Source organism: Chlorocebus sabaeus, chromosome 21, assembly GCF_047675955.1.
Source record: "Chlorocebus sabaeus isolate Y175 chromosome 21, mChlSab1.0.hap1, whole genome shotgun sequence".
Lineage (NCBI taxonomy): Eukaryota > Metazoa > Chordata > Mammalia > Primates > Cercopithecidae > Chlorocebus > Chlorocebus sabaeus.
The window spans coordinates 115,587,992-115,601,699 of NC_132924.1; the positions used below are offsets into that span (position 1 = coordinate 115,587,992).

At 44.6% G+C, this 13,708-nt stretch overlaps 1 pseudogene; it reads left to right on the forward strand.

The window, feature by feature from the left end:
- The first annotated feature begins 3,264 nt into the window (after window positions 1-3,264).
- Window positions 3,265-3,813, forward strand: LOC119621575 (actin-related protein 2/3 complex subunit 5 pseudogene; annotated as a pseudogene).
- The last annotated feature ends 9,895 nt before the right edge of the window (window positions 3,814-13,708 follow it).

Consider the following 13,708-nt stretch of genomic DNA (forward strand, 5'->3'; position numbering starts at 1 on the left):
GTCACAAAGAGGGGCCAGGATGCAGCTCTCAGGTGTGATCCAATTTCGGGTCATGCAACTCTTTATTGGTACCAACAGGCCCTGGGACAGGGCCCAGAGCTTCTGACTTACTTCAGTTATGAAGCTCAACAAGATAAATCAGGGCTGCCCAGTGATTGCTTCTCTGCAGAGAGGCCTGAGGGATCCGTGTCCACTCTGAAGATCCAGCGCACACAGCAGGGGGACTCAGCCGTGTATCTCTGTGCCAGCAGCTTAGCCACAGCGTGGCACAGTCGCCTCCTTCCTGTTCACAAACCTCGTCCTTCTCTCTCCTTGCAGCTTCTAGGGACCCTTAGTAGAGGCCTCTCTTTCATCCTCATTTTTCATGGGAAAGGAGTAGATTTGGACATCGGCTGTCCATTAGGTAGAAAGAGACCACAGATTCATTCCTGAAACACAGTGACCGCAAATGTAGGTGGTGAAATCACGGCCCACAGCACTCTAGGAGTCCTCGGAACCAGCTCACTTCTTCAAGCAAGGAGTGGGTGTCTTAGCCTCGGCCTTCAGGGCAGACATGCATCTTCAATAGGTCTCGGAGGCTGCGGTGCTGTCCACATCCGTGAGGTTGTCAAAAGCAGGAAACATGCTTTTCTCATGCATATGTTGAGGCATCTGGAAGGTCTGAGGCTACATCCCCAGGAACATCTTTCTTCCGAAGCTCTTCTATCCCTGTCACCTTGGAAGTTTTCTGCCACAAAATATCAAACATCTCTTCCTGTTTGAAGTAAAGATCTTTACAAATTTTTAGTCCTTACTTGATAAATACAATCATGATAACAATAAGACTTCGTTTCTTCTGCCTACTTTAAGCCATGTGTATCTTTTATTTTGTTTCCATTTGCCATTGCTGCTGTCCTGATAGACAGAAGCATGCATTCGCCACTGCTGCTGGTTCACCTTGATTCACTCAGGAAATCTGATTTCTAGACTCTGAGTGTTTTCATCGCTGTCCAATGCATTTGATTTGAAATAAATTTTCTGAGGACTTTAACTCAGTAAGTGTTTTATTTTAATACTGATTCTATTTCTTGTTAGTTTATTTCTCATATTATGTATTGTTATATAGTACTTATTATAAATAGAAGTACAAGGATTATATTTTAATAGAATCTTCTACTTGTCTGTGGGTGATGCTGCAGTTTGTATCTATGAAAGTGAATGCACTGGTCAGAGCTGCTGTGATCGTGGATCATGAGTTTCTGAGAGTCCTCGGCGACAGACCAGTTCTCTAAATCTGGGATTCAGTGTCCCAGACACAGCCATGTTAGAGGTGCCCTGAGTCTTCCATAGCTATGAGGGGCATCACAGTCTTTCCAAATTCACTGATCAGAAATTGTGGTGGTAAAGACCCCAAATTTCTTTCCCCAGAGAATGATAGTCTCTGGTAGGGAGATGCTCTGGACCCAGTTTTTATTGTGTGTTATCATCAAATCGCTCCTTGCTCAGGTGCCCTGTGTCTCCTGGGACTGAGTAAGGCCAGGGCACAGATGGGAATGCCCTGTCTTCCTAGACTTTCTTTGCAATGGCTGCCGTCTTCCTCCACATGACTCCTGAGACACCTGGTCCTAACAGCGGGCAAGCTCTGACACTGAGGCTGAACAGAACACCGTGTACAGTTGTAAACGGTGCTGCAAGGACATGTAACAAAAGCGAGCAGGGCTTCCAATTTATACTGAGAATGAACATGCAAGAGGAGCAAAGGGCAGATGTTACTAATGAACAAATAGGAAGGAATAGGGATTCTACTCAATGAAATCATTCTGTATTCTTAATTTAAGCAGGAGAAACATTTCTTTACAATTACTTCAAGTCAAAGACTAGCAGCTTTCCAACCATAATTATTTGCATCATTATTTGCTCTGTGATCTCTGCAGCTTCAGAGGACTCGGAAATTTTCTCTCTGAACAAACATCCCTTTCTCCACTCTAAGACCCAGGATCACACACTCTGATCTTATCATGAAAAATAATGAGGTTTGCTATAGTTGCTGTGGCCTCATTTTCAGTGTGTTGAGTAGGAAGCATTGAAGAACTTTGAAAGCTTTGCTCTTGAGTCTAAGGATATGCTGGAGCCAGCTTGTATGACTCAGAAGCAGTAAATAGGCGTACTCTTCCCAGTAAATAGGCATACTCTTCCCAGCTCCCCTTTCAGTGAAGCCATGTTGGCTGCTTGAAATCTGCCATGGTGGGGATGCTGGTACAACAGAAATTAGCAAATGCTACCAGCCATGTCCCCACCTTCGCAGACACCCAGTTTAGCAGCACATCACCGGAGTATTTTCTGATGTCCCTGTTATGCCATGTCTTGTGGGGACAAAAGGGCTCAGAATTCACCTCCCCTCTACTCTTGCTCCTAGAAGCCATTATCTAAGGTGGCCTCAATTGTTCCTATTTCTATTCAACCTCCAAATTATCTTGCTCTGTAGGTCTGTGTCTCCTACAAGCATGCCAGTCTCGAACATGACAACTATTTTGAATATCCCTGAAGGGATCACTGAACTAGTGCATTATTTACAAATTATCTTTCCTGCATGGAATACTCAGATGCTGGAGTCATTGGCAACAGAGATGGCCAAGCAGCAAGATTGTGAATCACTTACGGCCCTGCTATTCTTCTGTGGCTCCCACAGACCCTGAAACAGGGACTATTTTTCTTAGGAAACTAAGCAGCTTACCAGTCATAGCTAAGTAGCTCCACACCAGTTAGGAATGACTCTGCTTTTACTTTAGGCTGAGAGGTCAGAAGGGTCACACCCCAAGTATTCTCCTCTCCAAGATGAAGTATGGCCACTCTCCATCTCAGTCCCTGGGAGTTGTCCAGAGTCGCCTGAGAATCCCTGCTCTGGAGGCGGAATCACCAGGACTCATCCTGGCCAGCTCCCCACAGTCTGTAGCAGGGCTTTCCTGCCAGGTGCCGGGCACAGGAATCGTTCTCCCTGTCTCTTAGGTAGAGCGAGGCCATACAATGATGTTTGGATAAAGGGGACTGGAATTCTGGGTCTCCATTAAAGTTTTTTTTTTTTTTTTTTTTTTTTTTTTTTTTTTGCCATCTCACCAGTGAGGAGTGCAATCGCTTGGTTTATTGTTTTTGGCACTTGGGAAGGTTTACGTGGTTAAGCCACCTTAAGAAATTGTGTCTTAGGCGCCGGGCAGTGGTCTGCTGGGCTCGGCATGCTGAGGTAGAGGCAGCGCCAAGAAGAGGCCTTTGCCGCTGGTAGGGATTGGGATGTGGGAGAACACAGTGTCGTCGGCCGGTTCCGGAAGGTGGACGTGGATGAATATGACGAGAACAAGCTCGTGGACGAAGAAGATGGGGGCGACGGCCAGGCCGGGCCCGACGAGGGCGAGGTGGACTCCTGCCTGCGGCAAGGAAACATGACAGCTGCCCTACAGGCAGCTCTGAAGAACCCCCCTATCAACACCAAGAGTCAGGCAGTGAAGGACCGGGCAGGCAGCATTGTGTTGAAGGTGCTCATCTCTTTTAAAGCTAATGATATTGAAAAGGCAGTTCAATCTCTGGACAAGAATGGTGCGGATCTCCTAATGAAGTGTATTTATGAAGGATTTGGGAGCCCCTCTGACAGTAGCAGTGCTGTGTTACTGCAATGGTATGGAAAGTCACTTGCTGCTGGAGGAGTAGGGTCCATTGTTCGTGTCTTGACTGCAAGAAAAACCGTGTAGATTGGCAGGAAGTGGAAATCTGCCTCGGGAGCGGGAATTGCTGGTACAAAGACCAAAACAATCAAATGCCACCGCTGCCCTGTGGGTAGCATCTGTTTCTCTCAACTTTGCCTTCTTGCTTTTTCATATCTGTAAAGAAGAAACTTACATATCACTTTTCCTTTATGAAAATTGGGATAATAGAGAAGAAATTGTGTTAAAATATAAATGTTTCATCCTTTCAAAACCATTTCAGTGATGTTTATACCAGTCTGTATATAGTATAATTAACATTCAAGTTTAATTGTGCAATTTTTAACCCCTGTTGGCTGGTTTTTTGTTTTGTTTTGTGTTATTTTTACCTAATACTGAGAGATTTGGTCAGAATTTGAGGCCAGTTTCCTAGCTCACTGCTAGTCGGGAAATGGTATTTATAAGAAATATGAGAGACTGGCAGCTATTAACATTGCAAAACTGGACCATATTTCCCTTATTTAAGCCAAATATGTTTTTGGAATAAGTGGTGGGTGAATACCACTACCGAGTTCTAGCTTTGTTTTTGCTTGCCTCCTGATTATCTGTACTGTGGGTTTAAGTGTACTACTTTCTCCCAGCATCCAATAATCATGGCCTTTCAATTTATTTGTGGTCGCCCAGGGTTCAGAACAAGAAGTCTTGCTCTATACAAGTGTATCCATAAAATATCAGAGCTTGTTGGGCATGAACATCAAACTTTTGTTCCAATAATATGGCTCTGTTTGGAAAAAACTGCAAATCAGAAAGAGTGATTTGCAGAAAGAAAGAAAAACAATGGTGTAATTCAAACTCTGGGCAGCCTCTGAATGAAATACTACTTTCTTTAGAAATATAATAGCTGCCTTAGACATGATGAGGTATACAACTAGCATTTAAGATACTATTTAATATGCCCTATAAATGTCTTCAGTGTTCTTCAGGGTAATTGGGATCTCAGAAGACTTGGTTCAGATCCAAACAAATACACATTCTGTGTTTTAGCTCAGTGTTTTTTTAAAAAAGAAACTGCCACACAGCAAACAATTATTTACTTTGTTGGACAAACCAAATCAGTTCTCAAAAAATGACCGGTGCTTATAAAAAGTTATAAATATCCAGTACTTCCAGAACAAGCCACCTGACCAAGAGGGAAGTCAGCTAGTGATTAGTATTTACATTGGACACCAGTTTTGTAATCACTGACTTATGTGCAAACTGGTGCAGAAATTCTATAAACTCTTTGCTGATTTTGATACCTGGTTTTTGTTTCATTTTGTTTTGTTTTGTAAAAATGATAAAACTTCAGAAAATAAAAAAAAAGAAAGAAATTGTGCCTTTTTTCCTGTTCAGATATAATCCAAGGCAGTGAAAGAAACAGCAATAATTTTGAAAGCAGTCACTTATGCATCCCATGATAAAGGTGTTAAGTTTCATTGACCATATCCTACTTTCAGTCTAGTGGAAATGAAAAGGCATAGTTAGGGGGCATGTGAGCATGCCATGAGAGGTCAATGCCAATTGAGAAGTCTGTGCCAATCCCCAGTACTGTGGGATTGAAGGGGAGGGAGAGATGACCTCTCTTTCAGACCGTGCTCAACAAGGAGGGAGAGGGAGTTCATCCATGGGAAGCTGAGGAGGAGCAAATCCCAGGGGCATCTAACTCAGGGTGCAGGAGCAAATTCTTAGAGAGGAAAATGGTCCAGTTCAGCTGTCACAGGAGACAGGAGAAAGAAAAGTCATGTACTCCACAGTTTCCTGGCTGATTTACTTCCTTATCATACTATTTTGCACCAGCGTGTTCTCAGCTACTGCTGCCCTCTGCCTCTTCCAGAATCATCTTTTTCCTCTTTGGTGCTCAGATCAGTGGATGTGCATTGTATAATGTGATCATTTCCTGTAGCAGGCCCTTTGCTGGTCTTAATAATATCCATCCTTATTTACTGCATTAGGTACTGCTCCCTCCACTATGGCTTATTGCCTTATAAGAGGACTCATTTTGTATATTTCAATTTTACTTTTTGTTGTTACACATTTGACTTCATCTTTTGCTGATCTATACTTTTGGGGTAACACTGTCATTTTTGAAGGACATTTGTTTATTTTTAGTGATTCAGATTAAATAATCTCTTTATACTTCAATGTCTGTGTTTTCTTCCTATTTTAAACCAAATATTATTTCCCTTCATTCCTCTCATTTTGTTCCTCTTTCTTTAGATGGTAGTTTTAAGGGAGAAAAAGTTAGACTATAACTGGAGCTATGTGATAAGAGTTATTCAGAATGAGGGTGGGATATTAAGATTGGTAACTCAATGCAATAATCAGGATTAGAACTAGTGCTGGGATGAGGGTTTAGGGAAACTGCTCATAAAACCTGCGGGATGGCACTTCTGGAATATTCTGGCGGCTCACTCTGCCAACACTTCCCAGCATTCCTTAGGCCATTGCAGAAGAAACAGTGATGACATTTCACTTATTGGCCACAAGATGTCACTGTGGTCCACTGGGATGTAAAGGGCTCTGTGGAGTCTGGGAGAGCAGCATAGGAGGGAAAGAGTTAAGATGAATTAGGGCTTGGATCCAATATTATGCAGAGGTTGCAGCAGTTTTCAGTTATTGCTAAGCTACCTACAGTTATGCAAGCGGTGGGACGTCCCTCTCATCTTTAATGAGCTCTACAGTTGAAGAATGTTGGCTGGGCAGCCTTGGTGTCCAGGCAGGTGCAGAGGAGCAACTGCCTCAGAGCAAAAGGGAAAAGTGAGGGGTGGCCTGTGCCCTGAGCTCAGTGCATCTCTGCTGCACCTCATCTTTCCTGCAGGTCTCACCAGGCAACAGCTTTAACCTGCTTGAGTGATCTGGGATTCTACAAGTTTATAAGTCGTACTGATAACATCACCTTGGCTCAGATTCCACTGGACACCAAGCAGGTGTTCTCTGGAGGCCAAAAAAATATTGAGAACAATTTCTACAACACCTAAGTAAACAAACTACTGAAGGAAAATGTTAGTAGATGCACCAAACTGTGCCAATTAGTCCTGAAGATAATCAACTAGTAGAATTATCGCGAAGAGACTATAAATGAGTCTCTACTAAGTATTTGTGGGCATAGAGCAGTGTCTGAGTCCTCTCAGGGTAGATTAAGGAAGAATTCAGCTATTATCATGACTTTGGCTTGAATGAAAATCCAAGAACTCCTCAACTGATTCTCTTGTAAAATATTACAGAAAAATATTGAGCAAACATTTCTTTTTTCTCCAGCCTGTATCCCTCTTTGGCACTTACAGGTAAAGCGGACACCTAGAGGCAAGATTTCTTTAGTTGGGATCCGTTAACTGCAGGACTGGGTGTTCCATAGCTGGGCTTTACAGGGAGTACAAACCCCACGTGCAGGGAATCCCGTGTGTCTGTGCTGTGCCCAACTCCCCTCGGTGAGGCTGCCAAAGGGGGAGTGCCGAGTCTCCCAGAACCCCACTCACAAAGAGGGGAGCAGGCTTCTTGATGGCAAAAAAATCAATTCACCAACTGGCCAATCTATTGAAAGCCAAAATGAAAGGAAATTCTCAATTGTGAGACTGATGAATGCCCAGTTTCCCAAGTTATGAAATTTGTAGCAGCTCATGGTTCTCAGAATGGTTTCAACAGCATATAAAGATATTGTGAAAAGCTTTTGCTTGTCTACAGCTTTCCTTGATATTGATCCTCAGTTGTTTTTCAGCCCACTCATCAGTTGAGCTTATTTTGATGCCAAATTTCAGTGTTGTCACTTCAGTCACCAAGTGCTTCTCACAATCTCCATAACTTTCACAGATATGCGTGTTCCTGTCTTTTCTTATTTTTGTGTGATTCATTTTTAAATTGGGCTGTACAGAATACAAGCCTACATTTGTAAACGACTCCCATATTTTATGCAATTTAGCTGTTTGCTTTTTAGTAATCATTTTATTTAAGGTTTAATTAATAGAGAGTAAAATAGAAATATTAATACAAGGACATCCTGGTACATTTTGACAAATGCATATGCCAGTGCAATGGTAACTGAAATGATTATAAAAACAAAATTTCTGTCATGCAGAAAAGTGTCCTCATGCTCCTTTCTAAACAATTTCTATCCCAGAGATAAAAACTTTCTTATTTATTTATTTTGAGACAGTCTCGCTCTGTCATGAAGGCTGAAGTGCAGTGGCTTAATCTCAGCTCACTGCAAGGTCCGCCTCCTGGGTTCACGCCAGTCTCCTGCCTCAACCTCCAGAGTAGCTGGGACTACAGGCACCTGCCACCACGTCCGGCTGATTTTTTTGTAGTCTTAGTAGAGACAGGGTCTCAACATGTTAGCCAGGATGGTCTCAATCTCCTGACCTTGTGACCTTCCCACCTTGGCCTCCCAAAGTTCTGGGATTACAGGCATGAGCCACCACGTCTGCCCAGAGCTTTTCTTATTTTTATCACAATTGACTAGCTTGGTCTGTTTCTGAACTCCATATAAATGGAATTATATAACATTTTATTGAGTTATTTTTCTCCAAAATTACTGTTTCTGAAGTGTATTCATGTTGGTGTATCAGTAGGTCATTTTTTCTGATGACTAATATTCCATTGCATAAATATACCACAGCTTGTTGATCCACGCTCCTGTTGATGGAGATCCATGTTACTCCTGTCTTCAACTATGAGGAATAAAGTTGTTGTAAACATTCTTGTGGAATTCTTTCTTGTGGACAAATGCATTTTGCTTCTTTGAGGTATAGTCTTAGGAGTGGAAATACTGACTCAGTATAGATGTATGTGCTATGTTTCCATGTCCCCAAGAAAACTCATGTTGAAATTTGCCAATGTAATGGTATTGGGAGGTGGAACAGTTATGACTAGATCATGAGGGATCTGCCCTCAGAAAGAGATCAATGCCCTTATTGTGGGTGTGAATTGGTTGTCTTGGGAATGGTCTTCTGATAAATGGATGAATTCAGCCGTTTTCTCTGTCTTGGGTGCTTGCTTCCCCTTCCTTCTGCCTTGGATAACAGCAAGAGGCCCTCATCAGTTATGGCCCTTTGATCTTGGACTTCCCAGTCTCCAGATCTATAAGCCAAATAAACCTCTTGTCCTTATAAATTACCCAGTCTGTGGTATTTCTCTATAGCAGTAGGAAAGAGGTGGAAAGAAAACATGGTGCTGAGAGTGATGCTGTTGCTATAACAAGTACCTGAAATTGTAGAAGCAGCTTTGGTTAATGGCAAATGGGTAATGGATAGAGGTTGGAAAATTTGGAGAAGCAGACTAGCAAAAGACTTGATTGCTGAAGCAGAGCATTAAGGATAATTCTGGTGAAGGCTCAGGGGGAAATGAGGAACAAGGTATCAGAAATTGAAGTAAATGTAATCCTTGTTGTAAGTAGCAAAAACCTTGGCAAAATTGTGTCCTGTTCTAGGACTTTATGGAATAAAATAATTATAAGCCATTAGCTAAGATATCTACTGAAAGAAATATCTAAGTGGCTGAGATTTCAGGCTACTGTGTGACTACCTTCAGGCACCAGGAATTTTAACCCAGCTAGAAAGGAGCCCAGGGAATAGATTTTGCAAAGCAGCACAGATGGTGACACTACCTCCCTCTGCTGTCCTGTCTCCCATAAGCCAAACTCACTCTGGAGTTAGAGAAAAGAGGAGCCAGTTAACATGATACACTGGGGTCAGCTTCTGAAGGCAGGGTGGATCTGGAGGTAATAACATAAACTGTCCAGAGCACTACATATAGGATGGCATTGAGGGTGCTGAGTCCCAAGCTGCCTAGGTCTGTAGTGTGAGCTGATAAAGCCCTAGAATTATTTCTGGGGGAACCTGTAGTCTTGATAATATACAGAAAACCCAGGTCTGCTTTGAATCTGATCAGGTAGACTAAATCTTGGGGACTCTGCGCCACTGGACACTCAGGAAAGAGGCCGAGAATGTTGCCTGGGACAGGAAAATGTGATAAGAAACATTGGTGTGAACCTAGCATCAGAAATATGATGTGAGGACAGTCAGGAAGAGCTGGAATGTGAGGGTTTAATCACAGGCTCCAAACCCTCCGCTGATTGGCAGGTGTGTGAGCTCCAGCATGGAGCACCGCAGCACTAGGTGCGAGGAGGGTGAGAGGGTGATGGGACAGCCTGTGAGTGGGGAGGTGTAGGCAGAGGAGCAACTGTGTCACCACAGAAGCTTCTGCCTTCACCCATCTCTCCAGCTCTGCAGGACAGGTAGAGTCCAGGGTCCGTGGAGCACTAGACCTAAGGAAGCCTGCGTGGGGAGGACACAGGACAGTGACATCACAGGATACCCCTCTCATCAGGAAAATCAAGGCCCAGAACCCACTTGGCTCCTCCCCAGGAGAACCAAGCCCTGCGTCAGGTGCAGTGCTGCCTGCCCCACTGTGCCATGGGCCCCGGGCTCCTCTGCTGGGCGCTACTTTGTCTCCTGGGAGCAGGTGAGTCCTGTGCACTGGACAGCAGCCCCATTCTCAGCTTTCCCACCCCTGTGTCCTCCACTTTACCTCGGGGAGGGCCTCCAGGCTGTCTCCTGGCTCATCCTCCATCTGCTTTTCCCACAGGCCCAGTGGACGCTGGAGTCACCCAAAGTCCCACACACCTGATCAAAATGAGAGGACAGCAAGTGACACTGAGATGCTCTCCCATCTCTGGGCACAACACTGTGTCCTGGTACCAACAGGCCCTGGGTCAGGGGCCCCAGTTTATCTTTCAGTATTATGAGAAGGAAGAGAGAGAGAAAGGCAACTTCCCTGGTCGATTCTCAGGTCACCAGTTCCCTAACTATAGCTCTGAGCTGAATGTGAACGCCTCGGAGATGGGGGACTCGGCCCTGTATCTCTGTGCCAGCAGCTTGGCACAGCCCGGCAGAGTCACTGACATTCTGTATGTAAACTTCCTGCCTTAGCTTTGACTTGAGAGCTGCAGGCCCCACCCAGGTTTCACTCCTTCAAGGGAAGCTTTTAGTTGTATGGAAGGCATGTCTTCTGTCCTACTGAGGGCAGAGCTCTCCCAACCAACAGCGTCCAGGTTTCCTGTGCCCTCAGTGTGCCCATTTCTCTGCTCCATCTTCTTGCAGCTTGTCAGTTCCTAGGAAAACTCAGTGGAAGAGTGACTGCTGAGCCCCAGATGTGTGCTTGATTCTTTGTATTTGTTATGTAGCTTAAAGCTTTCCAACAATCTGGCACGTCAAACGTTCTTATTCTTTCTTTACAGATGGGAGGCTCAGGGACATTGAGTCATTTTCCCCAGTGTCTCCTGGCTTGTAAGGACCAGAAGCAGGAAACAAACTAGTCCATACATTTTCCACCTACTCTCCTGCTCCATCCTCACCTTCTGTGTCCCGGTCAGTAAGTCAGAGCCCTCACACTGCCCTCTAGTGACCAGCAGGGCTGCAGTAGAGGCTCAGACATCCTTAGGGGTCATTACTATGGCCTCTTCATTAGCAACTTTGAGGAATGTTAAATTTCACATTTTTCTTTTTATCATTTATATGCATTCCCTGTGTCTTTTCCCCGTCTTTAGCTTTCATTTTCATTTTTATGGTGTTTTTTGATGCACAAGAGTTTAATTTAATACAACAAAAACTAACAACAATTTTGTTTGTGTGTAGACAAAAACCACTTTCTCATATAAATGCCTAAGCATATTTTTTCCAATTTATTCTACTAAAATTTAAGTTTGGATTTTCACCACTAAGTATATATAAATGTACCTGAAATAGATCTCATGTAAGAAATAAGATTGAAACCAAGGAATGGGAGGGAAGCATATATGTTTGGTGAAGAAGAAATAGCCTGTCAAAAAGAGCCCTAAAGTGGACACCCGGAGCTGACGGTGGAGAGGCAGGTGGACAGCAAATGATCACGAACCTTGTCAGGCTGTTGTCTGTTGGAAGAAAGACAGCCAGGAGCAGAGACCACATGGGCGAAGGTTTATGACTGGACTGTAGGTTGAAGGTTGCAGCAGGTAGAGGGAGGAATAGCAGGCAGAGGGCAGAGTCACTGGCTGGCAGGGGCAGTGGCATCACCAGTTGACTCTGCTGACCTCCAGGATTTATGTCCACAACACACAAACTGAAAAAATTCCCCACAATCTGCCCATTTTTCTGTGACTTTGCCATGGCCACCAGACTCCTCAGTGGTGTGGCCTTTTGCCTCCTGGGGGCAGGTGAGTCCCCTAAACCTTTCCCTTGGCTCACCACACCCTAGCCTAAGCCTTTACCTCAGGTCTATATTATTGGGGTCCCTCCTTGGGCACTCAACTTCCTTCTATGATAGACTTCACAGAAGCTGGGACAACCAGATCCCAAGATAACAGAGAACAAAGGCAAGACATGAAGTGGCACGGAGATGCCTGAGACTACCATCCATGACTACATGTGTAGGTGTTAATAGGTGCCAAAACTGGTGTACAGCTGATCCATCCCAGCACGCACTATAGAGAGGGTCTGTGCCTTTCTTTCAAACCCAAACATATGACCTTGGTGTCAGAAGCCTCTCTCAGACCTCTGTGCCCTCTTGCACCAGCAGTCACCCCACAGCCACCTTCCTCTGCACACAGAGCTCAGTGGAAGATACAGGAGGCATTGCCTTCACGAGACCATGATCCAGGCAGTGGAAGACATTGTCCCATGGGCATCTCTCCAGCACTGCCCAGGCTGGGGCCCTCAGATTTCGGAGCAGCTCTGTGCACGGGAAACCCTGCTCTGTGCTGAGCTTCTCACCCAGGCCAGTCTCAGCTGGGCGAGGCAACGCATGTCACTGTGACATGAGCAGATGCAGCCTCTCTTCCAGGCCCCTCCTACAGCTCTGGCCTCAGAATCCTCTTCCTCAGTTGCTCTCAGAAAGCAAAGTTCATTTGAAATTGCATATTTGCAGACAGCATTGACAATACACGTCTATGTTCTTTTCCCTGTTGGCCTTCACAACTCCATCTTTCCCACACCATGCTCATGTCAGTCCTCAGCCTCCTCCACGTGATGTCTGCTTCCAGCTGTTCTCTCCTTTCCTCTGCACCCTCACCTTCACGTCAACCACAGCTGCCTCAGTTCAGGCCATTCCTCATGCGTCATGCTCCTCCCACCAAAGGCCTTTCCACTCCATGCTGTATTCTCTGTGTCAACACAAGTCTCTTTTTTCGGCCTTGCTCCAAATTTCAGTTTATCTACCACCATCTCTAGGGATACACTCTTTCAACAGTTTTCCTAGGCTGCACCTCCTTATTGTAAATGCTCACAGCTTATAATATGCATTAATATTTATAGATTTAGCACCATAGTCATTTTCCCTGACTTTGTGTGGCTATTTAATTGACACTTCTCTTGCATTCTAGACTGCAAAATGCATCATTTTACAGATTGTGGATGTTTTGTTCCTCATTTTATTGTCAGTACCAACAGTGGTTCCAGCTGCCACTGACCAATCTTGAAAGAATAAACAATAGATATTGAAAGGTCCTCTGAGTTCCCACTTAGATGTCTCAAAACATTAAACGGGAACCTCTGTCTCTTCATCTCCTAGGATCAAATGAGTCCTGGAAACATGAGAAATCCCTGTCATGGATGAGTCACTGGATCCCAAGCCTTTCTGCACGACTGAATTTCCTATCTGCCCATCGCCCTCCTCCCTAGTCTCCTCCTTCAATCTCCTTCCCTCACAGGTGTCCTGGAATTGGGAGTCTCACAGACACAGGGCACCTAGTCACTCTGAGAGAGTGATCAGAAACATAATGTCAAACACTGGCATTAAAAGGTGATGGAGAAGAAAACAAATGGCTTCCCCATTCTCTTAGGGAGAGTTTTCCCAAGGCACAAATATTTCTGTGGGTGGCTTTGAGGCCACGGTGCCTGATACACTGAGCCATATTATGGGTGTCCATTTCCATGAATTGGTGGGCAATGCCAGAGACACAGAGCTCATGGTCACCAGCTTCCTCCAGCCCACACCTGATTTTGTGCTGGGCGCTGAGCAGAGACTTTTGC